This window comes from Oryctolagus cuniculus, chromosome 5, assembly GCF_964237555.1.
Source record: "Oryctolagus cuniculus chromosome 5, mOryCun1.1, whole genome shotgun sequence".
Classification (NCBI taxonomy): domain Eukaryota; kingdom Metazoa; phylum Chordata; class Mammalia; order Lagomorpha; family Leporidae; genus Oryctolagus; species Oryctolagus cuniculus.
The window spans coordinates 74,716,597-74,730,135 of NC_091436.1; the positions used below are offsets into that span (position 1 = coordinate 74,716,597).

At 36.8% G+C, this 13,539-nt stretch overlaps 1 protein-coding gene across 2 annotated transcripts in view; it reads right to left on the reverse strand.

Annotated features, from left to right (window-relative positions):
* LOC100347410 (FUN14 domain-containing protein 1) overlaps positions 1-13,539 on the reverse strand; it is a 265,389-nt gene that overhangs the window by 232,663 nt on the left and 19,187 nt on the right. For both annotated transcript variants that reach the window (XR_007923224.2, XR_011388608.1), the window contains exon 2: positions 1,745-1,847. The gene's annotated coding sequence lies outside the window, so the exon portion shown is untranslated. The remainder of the gene's footprint in view (positions 1-1,744; positions 1,848-13,539) is intronic.

Sequence of the window (13,539 nt, forward strand, 5' to 3'; positions counted from 1 at the left end):
TTCTTTTAAAAAAAATGAGCTACCACTGGCACCACTGGTACTTCATTGCTACAAATTGTACATTTATGGATCCTAACCCAGATACAGTCCGAAATCAAAGCCAAGTCACCTTCCTAGCTGCTCAATATCCTATTTCTCCCCCAACAAAGTATCCTTTTGTAAAAAGTGTTTTATGTTATCACAACAGCAATGGCTTCCTAAACATATATGAAAAACTTTTATTTTGTTGAAATCACTGTTCAGTTTAGAAGTTAGGAGTCAACTTTTCTATTTTAAAGATCACTTTAATGATTTCAAGTTTAGTTATTAAACTTTGGAAACGATGCTCTGAAATGATTTCCCAAAGCCAGTGTACATATTTAAAATGCTGCTAATGGTTTTTGGTAGTCCACTAAAGTTAGATAACTCATTGACAGAACCAACTTATCATCATTAAAACAAAAGTGTCAATTCCAAACTGACAAGTAAGAAATTCAGATATACTTCCTTTCACGCCCAGATTAACTTAATATCTCATTTGATTTTCAAACCTTCCCTCAGAAGCAATTGAAACAAAACCACGAGCAAGCTCAATCTCCATTTGGGCATGTAACCCTTTTATAAACACAATTACATTCAAACACTATTGTAACCTAATTTGCATTTGCACTAACTAAGTTACAAAGCACACTGAGAATGCCTTCTACGCATACTACAGACTTGTTAGGAGGATATATTGCAGGGCTTCTGTGAACACTAATTAAAAAGGTTTTATCTTTCCCCTCTGGTCCACTAAAATTGCTCAAATGCCTTGCCTGCTACAACTTTGTTCAAAAACAGTTTTCAAACATGCTATCAGAGCTAGGCAACTATTTCAGGTGGTATGATTCTGTTTCCAGGGTGGACAAGGCCCTAGAGACAAAGTTTCAGTCCAAACTTTGAGCTTCCTTTCCTTTGTTATTTTGTGTTGCAACCTTAGCATTATCCAACTGTGGACTTTTATCTGTGAATATCTAAATCCTGTCTTGTGGAAAACTAATTACTAAACCACTGAGAGCTTCATAATGTCCTGCATTTAAGTCCTGAGCATCATACATAATGCATAGGCAGCAGTCTCTGCACTCTGATTACAGAACACTGTCATTAAGTGAGCAAATTAAAGATGTGAATAATTCACTGGCTGAGCTTATTGTCAGTGCTGCATTGTGAAATTAGAATTTCTAATAAGTACTGCAATTTTTTTAACCCAATTAACACAGAGAACATCTTGAGACTGATTAGTACAATAAAAATTATTACCTTATTCTTTTGCTTCACAACAGCCAAATTAAATACTGTACTTAATTATGCAGCATTCATTCCTTCTCTGCTTAAAAAAAAACACCCTAACATTTTAATAGGAGTTCTAATATTTCTATGTGAGCTAAAAATATGGCACACGCATTTGTAGCTTACTGTCTTTTTGCAAAGTTTTTTAAGAGTCTGAACATCACTATTATCACCAGTGGTAGATGATGATGAAACTAGTCTGTTGTTAAACCAAATATTCTTCATAAAAAACAAACAGCATACACAGAATTAACAAAGTAACTAACCTCCCCAATTGAGTTGAATATATTATACCTCTGCTTTTTCTTGGCTCTTTAGATGCAAATTAACACAGATTTGTCCCCACTATACAGTTTGTGATTGAGGCTGAAACATATATTTAAGAAAATTAATTGATTAGGAAAAAAAATCAAGTATCTAAAACAGTGCGTCTTACCTCCGATGCTCATTTAGCACACAAGGAGCTGTCTGACTCCTGCCAGGCAAGTGGGAAAGTCCAGTTTATGCTCGGCAAGAAGATCCTACGCAGAGAGTGTCTGCTGCCATGTTAAATAAAGAAAATGATCATTTAAACCGGGGCTTTTGTCTCCCAATATTTCCTCCTGCTGCCCCTCTCGCATCAAAGCCCAGAAAGGCAAGCACATCTGGCGGCAGTCCCTGCCCCTGACCGCAGCTGCCTCTGGAGAGCTCCCCCCTTCCTTTCCAGCTCCTCTGGATCCCTTCCTGGGCAACTTCAGCCCCCTAAAATGGGGGAGAGAAACGATGACATTGCAGGCAGAATATGAAATTGTTTGTTCAGCCTCTGCAGCCACCTCCTTCCTGTCTAGATATTTTACAGAAAGAGAACGAGAAGGGGGAAACAGCGAAGGTGCTCTGAAAAATCAGTCAGACACAATGCAATAGGGAGATGGAGAGGAGGGAAAGGAGAATGAGAGAGTGTGTGTGTAGTGGGGGGAAGGCTGTCAGTGCAGATAAATCTGCATATGGAAATTAGGGTTATCCTGGGTACAGTTTTATTTAACTATGATCTACTGTTTTTTTAATTAGAACAGATTTTTAGCAAAAGAAAGGAAAAAAAGAAAGTGAGTCAAATAGAGTAACTTCTAATGCAATAGGCTCTTAAAATTTCATAGTAAGTGAAAATAGTACATCTAGAAGTTTTAGGGAAATGAAAGGAACAAAAAAGAATTATAGGGCATTTTCCCTCCTTGTTTTATTCAGTAAATACGAAGATAGATTGTACCACCACCACCAAATAAATAATAAATAAAATAAAATAGGAGGAGAATAGAAAAAGAATTGAAGGAAAGGGCAAAACAAACCTTTTATAATCTTCATAGAACTTCTTAAAATGTTTTAAGAATAAAATGGAGAAAAGGAATTGTCAAAAGTAAATAATTAATATTATCTGTGTAAACAAATAGCAATACATTCTAGCATTTTAACAGCACAGATATATTTTTTTCTTCCTTCTCTTTTGCAACTCTAAGCCATGGCAAAATGCTACTGACCATAATCAGTTAGAGGATGCCATGACCTGTATTTTGAGGTACTTAAAGTAAAAAATCAAGACAGACTGATGAAAAGATTACTGAAGTTTGGCTGGTGTGCCAAGCAATGAGTCCTCCACCCAAGGTACCTGTAAGACAGCAATTCCCCCCTCACCATTTTATTTGAAAGCAGAGAGACAGACAAAGATCTTATATCCCCTGGTTTAGTCCCTAAATGCCTGCAGTAGTCAGGGGTGGACAAGGCTGAAACCCAGAAACCTGAAACTCCATCCAGGTCTCTCATGTGAGAAGCAGAAACACAAGTACTTATGCCATCACTTGCTGTTTCCTAAGTGTATATTAGCAAGAAGCAGGATCAGAAGCAAAAGAGCTAGGATTTGAACCACACACTCTGATATGGAATGCAAGGTGTTCCAAGTGGTGTCTTAGTCTTCTGCTAAATCTCTGCCCAGGACATCAATTTGACCAGAAGGATACAAGAGTGTCACATTCAATGGTATAGACTCTTTCAACCATAAATTGAACACCTATCACATTGCATGCATTTTGGAAGAAAAAATATGTAGGATGAACAGTGAAAGACTTCTGCTCTCAAGAATCCAGAATTCAGTGAGAAAGATAAATAAAAAATGAGATGGAATCATACTTTTACAAAGGAAGTAGTTTGTACAGTCTTGATCTGAGCAGTGTAGGCAGATATCAGAAGCCTTGAGACCTTCCAGTCACATGGCTGACAGGATCCTTCAAGATTAGTTTAAGCACCCTAAGCAAGTTACTTTGTCCATATAAATTTTAGTTTCTTCAGTTGTAAAAAGACATTTTAATGGTAGAACAGTCTGAGATAATGCAAATAAAACATTACCTTTTGTCTGGTTCATGATAATTGCACAATAAAACAGAATTGCAAATCAGTTCCCAATTCAAATGCAGCCTACTCCAGCAAACTTCCTTTGTGAATTCTTCCCCAATATCAGAAAACAGGCTCAAAGGCTTCTAAAATGCTCCTTCTATACTCCATAATACTATCTTACTGTAATTTTTAGCAGATCTGTCTTTGGAACAATGATTATCCATTAGGGGCCATTATGACCTCTATGGAAAATATGATAATATCTGGAGACATTGTTGATTTTCACAACAACTGGAGGAAGTTTACTAATAGAATCTAATAAGTAGAAGTCAAGGATGCTGCTAAACATGGTAAAAATCTTGGTTTCTAATAAAAGGAACTTGAAGTGCTTGGATGAAAGGTTCTAGGACTGGGGCAGGAAATATACAAAGGAAGCATGGAACATCATGTTTTCTAGTGCTAGTAAACAATAAATGCACACAAAACAAAACAAAATCCACACTGATACAGATATGTCACAGAGACACAATTGAAAAGAGCTCCCATTTACTAGAGCTCCAACTATTTGAGCAATAAAATACATAGAGTAGTACTAGGTTATAGCCCAAAGTACACTCATATCCATGAGCTCACACTGATAAAATATTGAAAAATGTGTGAGTGAAGAAGACAAATCTTCCTTTCAGAAGAATTCCAACTAACTTATGTATATAATCCTTCCTCAGGGATAAGGAGTAGGGATGAGTATTTGGAACAGTCATTAAAACTTCATAAGGGACACTTACATTCCACAATGGAGTTCCTGGTTCAAGTTACAGCTCCTCTACTTCTGATCCAATTTCCTGCTAATGCACACCCTGGGAAGAAGCAGATAATGGCTCAGGTGCTTAGATCCCTACCACCCACATAGGGGACCTGGATTGAGTTCCAGGCTTCTGACTTTAACTTGGCTCAGCCTTAGCTACTATGGGCATTTGGGGAGTGAACCAGCTGATGGAAGACCTTTTTCTGTTTCTCTTTTTGCTTTTAAAATAAAATGAAAATAAATACGTTAAAATGTTTATAAAGGAGATGGGGCATAACTGTTTACTCCTAAAGTGTGGACTGTGTATCATGACTTCCAAGTGGTAGGTCAGAGGGGTGTGAGTGGGAGACTAAACTTATGGTGGATAAAATGGGAAAATATACCTTGGCCATATGGTTGAAATTAACAGTGGTAAAACATGTCTACATGATAACCCACATCTAAATATGAGAAAAACATCAGAAAAATTCAAGTAGAAGAGAATTCTATAAAACACCTGACCAAAACTCCTCAAAATTGTCAAGATCACCAAAAACAGGAAGTTTGAGGAATGCAAGGAGATAGGAAAATTAAATTTAATGTGGTCTCCTAGACAGGATCCTTGAATAGAAAAAAAAAAAAAAAAGACTTCAGGTACAAACTAAGGAAATCTGAATAAAATAAGAACTTTAATTAATAATGTGTCAATTGATTGGCTCATTAATTATAACAAATATATCACATTAATAGAAGTTGTAATAACAGGGGAAAGAAAGTATATGGGAACTCTCTATACTATCTTTGCAATTTTGATATGAATCTAAATCTGTTTTAAAAATAAATTTAAGAAAGCTGTCCGTAGTGCCAAGATTAAAAACCTTTGCTCTTTACTATACTGTAAGTTTCTTCTGTTAAAAAATGTTTTCAAAGGCAGAGAGACAGAGAGAGGTCTTCCTGGTTCACTCTCCAAATGCCCACAACCACTGGGGTAGGATCAGCTCAAAGCCAAGAGCCTGAAACTCAATCCGAGTGTCCCACATAGATAGCAGGAACCCAAGCAACTGAGCCATCACCACTGCCTCCCAGGTTGTGCATTAGCAGAAATCTTGATTGGAAGTAGAGCCAGGACTCAAACTCAGGGACTACAACATGGAATGCTGGCATCACAAATGCCATCCCAAACACTGCACCAAATGTCCTGCCCCATACTACAAGTTTCTTAAAAGGGGCTTTGGTTTTACCAAAGACCATAGACTCACTATGGCAGTCCTCAAGGAAGGACCTCCAATAAGCCATAAATCTCAGAATTCATATTTTTATGTATTCCTCTCCACTTGGAATGTGGGCTAGACTTGCAGCTTGCTTTTGTCTAAGAGTGCAAAGTGATTTGCTTTTGCCTAACATTGTATGACTCCTGAGCCAACGTAAGAAGTCTCACAGCTTGTACCTGGGTCTATTGCCTTGTAATGGGAAAGCTAGCCAATTTAATAAAATCTGACTATCTGGGGATCTCATACTATTAAAAAGCTAAAGCAACCACAAGGGAAAGCCAGAGACAGAGAGAGAGAAAGAGAGAGAGAGAGAGATGAGAGAGATAAAGGTATCTCAACAGTCCCCATCTATTTTATCTATCTGAGCTGAGGCACTCAAACATATGAGGAAGAAACTACTTTTGATAGTCAGGACATTCAAGCCTAAAATGACTTTGGCACCAATATCCCTTTGTTTGCTATAGTAAAAGATTAACCAAGCAAAACCTTTCCAGGTAAGACCAATAATACACCATAATAAATAATTTGTTTAAGACACTGGGTTGAGGGGTGGTTTGTAATGGAGTAAGTGATAACTGGAACATTCACTAAGTGCCTTTTATTTAGTTGTTCTTTCAGAAAAATGACAAAGGGTATCTTTATTATAGGTGGAAAAGAATGGTGAATAATAGAAAATAATGGTTTCTTATAAGATTGTAGATAATTTCCATTAAAAAATTTTACCATTTTGAAAGCTCAGTAAGACACTGGGTTTTATCATTGGGTATAACAAACTTCAAAAAATAAATATAGCTACTAAAACCATAAGGCCAAGCTTTGATTGTAGGAGGGGAAAAGATCTGGAAAGAAACTGATTAGCTTCAGGTTTGTTTGTGTGTTTTATTTATTTTTATATTTATTAATATTTTGTTTGTATAAACTTTTAAAAAGATTTATTTATTTATTTTGAAAGGAAGAATATAGAGAGAAGCTGAGAAAGAGAGAAAGATCTTTCATATGCCGGTTCACTCCCCAAGATAGCCACGATGGCCAGGGCTGGTACAGGCCAAAGCCAGGTGCCCAGAGCTTCACCTGGGTCTCCAATTTGGGTGGCTGGGACTCTAGCACTTAGGCCATCATCTGATGCTTTCCCAGGTGCATTAACAGGGAGATGGATTAGAAGAAGAGCAGCCAGGACTTAAACCAGTGCTCTCATATGGAATGCCAGCATCTCAAGCAGCCTCTTAAACCACTGCACCATGATGCTGGCCCCTATGAATAAATATTTTAAGAATCTATCTTTTCTAAAAGTTTTATTTATTTGAGGTGGGGCGGGAGAGAAAAACTATCTCCCATCCACTGGTTCATCCCCCAAATGGCTGCAAAAGCCAGGGCAGGGTCAGGCTAAAGCCCAGCTTCAGGATTTCCATCTAGGTCTCCCATTTGCATACAAATGACAATACTTCACCTTTTATGGCTGAATAATATTCCATTGTGTTTATGTCCCACATTTTCTTTACCCATTCAACAGGTGATGGGAACTTAGGCTATCTCCATTTCCTTGTTATTGTGAACGATGCTACAATAAACATGGGAGTGCAGATGTCTTTTTGACAGATGGATTTAATTTCCCTTGTATATATGGTCTGAACTGTAATTGCTAGATCATAAGGTAGAAACAGTTTAGGTTTCTGGAGAACCTATTTTCCACAATGAATGTACTAACCTACATTCCCATCAACAGTGTGAAAGGGCTGTCTTTTTCCATATCCTCACCACACTTGGAACATCAATCTAGATGTCCATCAACAGATGACTGGATAAAGAAATTGTGGTGTGTGTGTGTGTGTGTGTGTGTGTGTATTTATATATGGCATGGAATACTACTCAATCATAAAAAAGATGAAATCCTGTCTTTTGCAACAAAATGAGTGCAAATGGCAGCCATGATACTTAGTGAAATAAGCTAGCCCCCAAAAGACAAATATCATACATTTTCTCTGATGTGTGTTGTCTAATAGAGTACCAAAAATGTAATGTATAGGAGTGAAATTCACATTTTGAGATTCAATGATTGTTTACAGCCTTTTTCTCTACTGTTGAGAAACATTTTGTTTCTTCTTTCTATTTGTTGAACTCTTTACTTTGTGTAGGCCTAATCTTCTGAGTAAAAGTAAAGTGAAAGCATGTCATTGTAAAAATTAAGAGCGGGAATAAAAGAGGAAGAAAGAGAAAGGTGGGAGGAGGGAGGGTATGGTAGGAAATATCACTATGTTCTTAAGTCTGTATATATGAATTACATGAAGTTTGTTTACCTTAAATTAAATATTTTTTAAATCAAAGAAATATACATGTGCTAAGAAAATAAAAAAGAGGGGCCAGCACCATGGCTCACTTGGTTAATCCTCCACCTGCAGCACCAGCATCCCATATGGGCGCTGGGTTCTAGTCCCGGTTGCTCCTCTTCCAGTCCAGCTCTCTGCGGACTGGAGGGCAGTGGAGGATGGCCCAAGTGCTTGGGCACCTGCACCCACATAGGAGACCAGGAAGAAGCACCTGGCTCCTGGCTTCAGATCAGCATAGCTCCAGCCATGGCAGCCATTTGGGGGGTGAACCAACAGAAGGAAGACCTTTCTTTCTGTCTCTCTCTCACTGTCTAACTCTAGCTGTCAAATAAATAAATAAAAAGAATATAAAATAAAAAAGAATTCATTGAATTGAGGAAGCAATATAGTTGGCCCAAAAATCACTGGACTGAATAAGAACCTTAATGATCAATGTTGTCCAAAGGGGTTTGTTTTAGGGAATTCCACATCCAAAAATCCTCCTCCCAGCCTTTACTGAAAGGGAAGGAGGGGAGATGAAATGGGGGACCCATACTCATGTCCATAAAAACCCCGATGTGAATGCAGACTGGATTCTCAGTCCTTTACTGAGACATCCAGCTGGTCTATCAGGTGCAGCAATTTACGTCTCTTTACCTTTTCCAATAAATTGTGCTAAAATAAAGAGAGACAGAGAGAGAATATCCTAAAATTTGTGAGAGAAAGACCTTGTCATTTTTAAGCAAATGCTCATCAGACGAACAGCAGACTTAACAACAGATACCCTACAGTCCAGGAGAGATATAGTCCAAGTTCTAAAAGAAAAATATTTGCCAACCCAGACTACTATACCCAGTGAAGCTCTCATTCATAAGTGAAGATGGAATGGAGAGCTTCTAAGACAAGCAAAAATTGAAAGAATTTGTCATCACCTGACCAGCCATACAAAAGATACTTTAGAGTGTACTACATACAGAAACAGAAAAGAGCAAACAGCATCACAAAAGAATATGAAGGCAAAAAAAACCCTCTAGTAAAAGAATAAAGTGGAATCAAAACAAACATTAGAAGTGATAATGGAAAAATGACAAGACCAAGTCACTACTCATTAATAATACCCTTGAATATAAATTTACTAAACTCTCTAATTAAAAGACACAGACTGAATGAATGGATTAAAAAAACAAACAAACCTGGGGCTGGTGCTGTGGTGCAGCAAGTTAAACCACTATCTGCACTACCAGCATCTCATATGGTTGCCAGTTTGAATCCTGGATGCACCACTTCCAATATACCTCCCTGCTAATGTACTTACGAAAGTAGTGAAAGATGGCCCAAGTTCTTGGTCCCTGAACCCATTTGGCATACCTGGATGAAGGTTCTAGCCCCTGAGTTCAGCCCAACCCTGTCCCAGCCAATGCAGCCATTTGGGGAGTGAACCAGTGGGTAGAAGATCTCTTTCTCTCTCTGTGTGTATGTCTCTGTCTGTCTGTCTGTCTCTCTCTCTACATCTCCCTCTCTCTCTGTGACTCTGCCCTTCAAATAAAGAAATATTTTTTGAAAAAGAAAAAAACAACACAAAAAACAAATCCTAACTATATGGTGACTACAGGAAACATACTTCACTAATTAACGTATACACAGACTGAAAATTAAAGAATAGAAAAAGATATTCCATGAAAATGGAATAAAAAGCTAGCAGGAGTAGCTTTAATGATATCAGACAAAACAGAATTTAAGACACAACCTGTTAAAAGACACAAAGAAGTTCATTATGTAATGATTAAGGGATCAAGCCAAAAAGAAAATGTGACTATAGTAAATATATATGCAAATAATGCTAAGGCATCCAGAATTATAAAATAATTGTTAATGGATCTAAAGGGATACATAAATTCCACTACATTAATACTGGGGAACTTCAACATCCCACTTTCATAAATGAACAAATAAATTATCCACTGCTGATGGAAATATAAACTGATGCAGCCACTGTTGAAGACAGTATGGAAACACCTCAGAAATTTGAATATAGCCCTACCATAAGATCCAGCCATCCCACTCCTGGGAATTTCCCAAACCAAAACAAATCAACATATGAAAGAGTTATCTGTACCCCCATATTTGTTGCAGTTCAATTCACAATAGCTAAGATATGGACTCAACCCAGATGTCCATCAACTGATGACTGAATAAAGACATTATGGAATATATACACTATGGAGTACTACCCAACTGTAACAAAAAGAAGAGGGGAGGAGAGGGGAGGAGAGGAGGAGAAGAGGAGAGGAGAAGAAGAGGAGAGGAGGAGAGGAGGAGAGGAAAGGAGAGGAGAGGAGAGGGGAGGGGAGGGGAGGGGAAGGGAGGGGAGGGGAGGAGAGGAGAGAGGAGAAATCCTGTCTTTGCAACAAAATGGATGCAACTGGAAACCATTATACTTAGTGAAATAAGCCAGTCCCAAAAAATCAAATAACATGTTTTCTCTGAACTAATAGAGTACCTAAAATATAATGTATTAGAGTGAAATGGACATTTTGAGATTCGATGATTTTTTACAGCTCCTGTCTCTTCTGTTGAGAACAGTGATTTTTTTTCTTTATACTATTTATTGAACTCTTTACTTAGTATAGGGTTAAACTTGCTAGTATTAAGTAAACTGAAAATAGATCTTTGTAAAAATTAAGAGTTAGAATAGGAGAAGGGGAGGAAGAAGGGTTGGAACATGGGTGGGAGGAAGGGTAGAGGAGAAGTATCACTATGTTCCTAAATCTGTATATATGGAATGCATGAAACTTGTACAACTTACATAAATTTTTTTAAATGTAAAAAAAACTTCAAAAATTGTTGTATAGAAAGAATATACTTTAACACAATAAAGGCAACACATGACAAAGCCGCAGCTAGCATCATACAGAATGGAGAAAAACTGGAAGCATTTCCGCAAGATACAGAACCACACAAGGATACCATTCTTCCACTAGCATTCAATATAGGTCTGGAAGTTTTAGCTATAGTCATTAAGCAAGGAAAAGAAATCAAAGAGATACAAATTAGAAAGGAGGAAGTGAAATTATCCTAGTTTGCAGGTGACATTATCCTTTATATAGGATAGTCAAAATACTCCTCTGAGAGATTATTAGATCTCATAAGTGAATTCAATAAAGTGGCAGGATATAAATCCAACACTCAAAAAGAAGAATCATTCTTATACACAATAATGTTTTGGCTAAGAGAGAAATTATAAGATCAGTCCCATTCACAGTAGCTACAAAAAACAATTAAATACCTTGGAATAAGTTTAACTAAGAATATGAAAGATTTCCACAAAAAGATATCATTAAAGAAAGAAATAGAATACACCAAAAAATGGAAAATATTCTATATTCTTGGATTCAAAGAATTAATATCATCAAACTGTCCATACTATCTAAAGCAATTTACACATTCAAAGCAAGCCCAATGAAAATTCCAATGAAGGTCTACAAAGAACTCATAAAACTGATCCTAAAAGTCATATGAAAACACAAAAAAAATCCCAAATACAGAAAGAAATCTTAAACAACAAAACAAAGATGGAGGCATCACAATATCAGATTTTTTTTTTTATAGGTCACTGAAATATTTTATTTTCCTTCTAAATTACCATTTCAAAATTTTTGCAAATTTTTTTTTTGTTAAAAGGTCTCTTTTTTTTTTTTAACTTTTATTTAATGAATATACGTTTCCAAAGTACGAATAATGGATTACTATGGCTTCCCCCCCATACCGTCCCTCCCACCCACAACCCTCCCCTTTCCCACTCCCTCTCCCCTTCCATTCACATCAAGATTCATTTTCGATTATCTTATATCAGATTTTAAGACATACTACAGGGCTGTTGTAATCAAAACAGCCTGGTAATGGCATAAAAATACAAATGTATGTCATTAACCTACACATCTGCAGTCAACTCATCTTTGACAAAGGAACTAAAATTATTCAACAAATGGCATTAAGAAATCTGATTTCCACATGCAAAAGTTTGAAATAAGACAATCACATTATTCCCTATACAAAAATCAACTCAAAATGGATCAATGACCTAAACCTAAGACCTGAAACCACCAAATTAATAGAGGAAAGATTTCAAGACATCAACCTAGGCAAAAATGTCTTGAGTTAAACAATCCAAAACATTCGATAAAGAGGAAACAAGGGAACAATAACAAAACCTAGTGGGGTAGACCTAAACACAACCATATTAATAATTATATTAAATGAAATTGATCTAAACACACCAATGAAATGTCAAATTGTCAGGCTTAATGGATAAACAAATCCTAGCTACAGCATATGCTGTTTTTAAGAAAGTTATTTTTCAGCATTCTGGCCTCAGAATAAGCCCTTAAGGCATTCGGATCTGACTGAAAAGCCCATGAGAGTATTTCAGGCATAGAAAGCCAAGACACTCTGGCCAAAAAAAAAAAAAAAATGACCTAAATGAAAGATCTCCACGAGTGAGATCCCAGTGGAAAGAACAGGTCATCAAAGAAGGAGGTACCTTTCTCTGAAGGGAAGAGATGTCCCACTTTGGGTAAGGAGGCTCTCTTTACCAAAAGCAGTTCTGAAAGGGGTTAACAGCTACAAGCTGACAACAAAACTTCCACAGCTAGGGAAATAAGTATTTCATTTTAAGAGGGAATCTGGGTAGCACAGTAGAGTATGCCACATAATAGCCACTAAGGTAACTTCCTGCTCTGGCACAAGAATTTTTAGACTGGTGACATTATTAGAATTAGCAAGATAACAAGGTAAAGTAACAAAACTAAAATATCATCATCTTACTTCCCAAAGGAAAAAAAAATTAAAGAATATATTTGGTGGTGGTGTGCATTGTATTGTAGGAAAAAATTAAAAAAACACTTTCTTAACAACTGCTGGTTTTCAGCAGAAAATTCTCAGTGTTCCAAGGAAATTAATGCCTTTAAATAATGTTATTCAACAAACCAGTTAATATAACTCAACGGTTGGCAATTTTTTTCTATAAAGGGACAGATAGTAGAAAGTTTAGTCCTTGAGGGCCATAAACTCTTGGTTGCAAACTCTACTCTGCCATTATGTGAGAAAGCAATCATGAGTAAAACTTTAATCAATAGATGTGGTTGTGTTCCAATAAAATATTACTCTTACAAACAGGTGGCATGCCAGATTTGGCTCACTGGATATATTATGATGAGTGATATAACTGATACAATTTGATTATTCCCTTTCTGGATACTATAAAGCACCATGTAAATATACAGATTAAATGACTTGCATTTGAAAGGGCATTAAATTGTTTTCTTGTGAAGACACTTTTATACCAAATTGCCTGTCACTTGCAGCTCAGTCTGACTCAAACTATTACAGAAATTTACTTTATAATGAGTGGTCAAAAGTTTCTATGAAAGAGAAAAGTTCTAGCCTCTATAATTTAATGCTGTGGGAAAATGGAACTAATGGGTGTTTGCTGTAGCAGCTACAACTTGTCCCT